The sequence below is a fragment of the Nestor notabilis genome, unplaced genomic scaffold, assembly GCF_000696875.1.
Source record: "Nestor notabilis isolate BGI_N333 unplaced genomic scaffold, ASM69687v1 scaffold29285, whole genome shotgun sequence".
Taxonomy (NCBI): domain Eukaryota; kingdom Metazoa; phylum Chordata; class Aves; order Psittaciformes; family Psittacidae; genus Nestor; species Nestor notabilis.
This window is the reverse complement of record NW_009930307.1, coordinates 7,601-10,901: the sequence shown is the minus strand read 5'-3', so window position 1 is coordinate 10,901 and position 3,301 is coordinate 7,601. Positions and strand designations below refer to the sequence as shown.

Below are 3,301 nucleotides of genomic sequence, written 5' to 3'. Positions count from 1 at the left end.
TCTGTAAGTAAAATAAGCAGCAGCAGCAATAATCTGAGGGGTTTTATCAAGAATAGCTAACTTTGAAGTAATAAATACATTCCAGGTTGCGGGTTTTGCTGTTCTCCCAGTTCACTGCCGTGCGACTGGTCAAATCCTCATGCTAGGGTCAGACATCCTTTTGCCCCCCCCGCCAGCCTCGCACCAGAAGAGCCTCCTGCCAGCGCATGCCGGTGCCCGTCCCCCGTCCCCGGTGGAAAGCAGCACGTCTGACAGGGAATGCGCCGTGTCCTCCCGCCGCGCGCACGGCCCCTCCGGCCCCTCCTGGATCCTCACAGCCTGGTGGCCCTCTGGAGAACAGCTGTGCTCTTGTCTTCTGTTACCTTGAAGAAAGCGAGAGAGGGAGAGGTTACGGAGCGCGGGGCCGGCAGCAGCGGCCAGGCTCAGCTCCGGCTGTGCCCTGTGCGCAGCCAGGAACATCCCGGCTCCCGGCCGGCAGCACCAGCAGCACCCGCAGCTTCGGAAGAAGCTTTGTCAAGGGAACAAACACAAAGCGAGAGCAGGAATTTTCTCCAAGACAGCCACAATATGGAGCTCAGTGATGATAATGAGTCTTTAGGCTCTGCCTCGAAGACTAAGCCCCATTCAGGGTGGGTTACTGCAGGTTAATCTGCCACGCAGCCCTGCAGAACACGCCACGTGAAGAACATCTGCCTCCGCTTTTCTAATGCTACCTACGAAAGAGGATTATTCTCCCCTTGAGAGCAAACTGCACAGAAGCTGTTCCAAGTACCTGTGATGGCTCAAGACATTTACTGCTGCTGCAGTGCCCGGATCAGGGGAGACCTTAGAACAGTGTTCAGTGCCTAAAGGAGCTGACAAGAAACCTGGAGAGGAGCTTTGGACAAGGGATGAGGGACAGGACAAGGGGAAACGGTCTTAACTTGCCCAAGGGGAGATGGAGATGAGCTCTTAGGCAGAGCCCTCAGGCAAAGAACTTCTTGCTAATATCTCATCTAAATCAGTTTGAGCCAGTTCAAAAGCCTGACCAGCCCTAACACACGTCCCTGCCAAACCAGCCACAGGACACACTGGCTCAAATCCGTGTTCCTGACAAACAGGATTACTGCTATGAAGCAAAAGATCAAAGACCTTTAAAAACCCCTCACTTACAAATGCAGAGCACAGTAAGCCAAGAACACAACAGCAAACACAGGAAGATGATCACATTCCCAGTGCTGCTGAAACCACAGCAGCAGCTCTGCTGTGGGCATGGAACCAAAGCAACAGTGATCTGTCCAGACTCAGCATCCAGAAGGATCTGCATATCACCATACAACTGAGACCTAAAGAGCTGACCCAATACACCACAAATGCCCTAACTCCTATATTCCAGAGGAGGACTGCAATCAGGTTTCATGCACTCGAACCATCCCCTTCCTAGGAATCTGGGATGTCTCCCAGAAAGGCTCTATTACCTATAGCGGACAGAGCATAAATTTATACTTGATCTTGCAGAAGAATCTATTCATTTGCCCTCTGATGGACGGTAAGGTTTTCAAGAGCACACAACAGACTCGCAACTTATTACCTGGCACCTGCCAAAACCTCAGCGAGGTCCATGGGCAGAATGGTGCTCCCATGGTTTTTGCAGAAAGCTGACCCTTTAGAGACAGGTTGCAGCTTCGGAATATTTGGTCCAACCAGGAAAAGGTGCATTTCCCTGTTGAGGAGCAGGAAGCCCTCAGGCAGGTTTTATTCCTTGGGATTGTCACACTTGGAGGAAGGAAGCAGCACAAGAACACGATGCCAAACCACCTCCCAGTGAAGGCTTCTGCCTGTGCCACAGAAGGTGCTGTCCTTCCTGGGCAGAGGGACGGGATGGGGATCTGGGACAGGGACGTGGCTGCTCACTGAGATGACCTGGGGACAAAGATCAGGGGTTCTCTCCCCTGGGAGCAGAAGGTTGGTGCTAACGGCAGAACACCAGACTGCTTTGAAAGAACGGGTACGCCACGTCCCGCAGTGTCAGACCTCCTCCCCTGCTCAGCCCTGGGCCCGCGCGTGGATGGGCACATGTCCTGGACACACAGAGCTCTGCAGCCCCGCGCAGAGGCTGCCCCTGCGAGAGCTCAGGGTCTGCTCTAAACAACCAGGAGTTTTCAACGTGCTCCTGGGAGGAGCAAACACAGCGATGGCCGCTCCGACGCTCCCACTTCACTGCTGGAGAACTTGAGGGATTTGCTAAATAAACCAACAAAAGCTGCTGCTCCGTGTGGAGATCAAACACGACACTGCTGCAGCCTCGATACACGTATGAGTAATGAATACGTAACAGGCTGACTGACTCAGGACAATGGCATGATCCAGCAGCCCATGTGCTGAGCTGTACGTCAGAAGGAAAGCCAAGGAAGCTCTGCTGAAGCCAAGTGCTTATTCATAACAAAACCCCGAAGTTTTGGATCAAATAAAGCCATTCACAAATTCTGATTTAACAGCTGTGGCAGAGTGCAGAAAGCTCATTTATCTGCTGAGATTACTGCCCCATCCCCGGCAGTGTTCAAGGACAGGTTGGACACAGGGGCTTGGAGCAACCTGCTCTAGTGGAAGGTGTCCCTGCCCGTGGCAGGGGTTGGAGTTGGAGGAGCTTTAAGCTCCCTTCCAACACAAGCCAGTCTGGGATTACAGCATCCCAAGCATGCTGGTACATGGGGACCCTGATCAGGGGACTCGTGCCTGGACACTTCAGGATTAGGCACAGGACATACTTGGGACCCCCAATGGCACAGAATGCATCCCAGGCCTGGGCCTTTTGCTTTCATGAGTGCAGCACTGCGGGGGTTCCTGTGTGCGCTGGTGATCCGGGGCTGCACCACCACCACAGCGCTCACGGACCAGCTCCAGGTGAAGACCAGGAGACATGCTGGAGTCAGGGACCCATCTCCTTCACATGGTTCCTCTGGGAAGCTGGAGTGCTGTGGCATGGAAGCCCTCTGCCACCACAGCCCTGTGAGCACAGCAAGCCCTCGTTACCCTGCATGTCCTGGCAGGTTGGGAAGTGACAGCCCCATGAAGCCTCCTCATTTTCTCCACCCAAACGGCTTATTTTGAGGAGTATTTTCTCCTCATACAGCCATTAACCGCAGCGGCAATTGAGCACTGCCAATCAGCCTTCCTCCAGACAGCTCCCCTTGGGAAGGGCAGCGAGGCAGCCCCAGCGCAGGCTCAGGGGGAGCAAGCCCCACAGAGGTGGGATGGGGCCAGGGCACCCCAAGGAGCAATGACAGGCAGGAGGCCGGCCCCCCCCGAGGTATGGCCCTTC

At 54.5% G+C, this 3,301-nt stretch overlaps 1 protein-coding gene across 1 annotated transcript in view; it reads right to left on the bottom strand.

Moving 5' to 3' along the window:
* Positions 1-307: 307 nt before the first annotated feature.
* PWWP2B (PWWP domain containing 2B) overlaps positions 308-3,301 on the bottom strand; it is a 10,522-nt gene continuing 7,528 nt past the window's right edge. The window contains exon 2 of the mRNA XM_010015341.1: positions 308-362. The gene's annotated coding sequence lies outside the window, so the exon portion shown is untranslated. The remainder of the gene's footprint in view (positions 363-3,301) is intronic.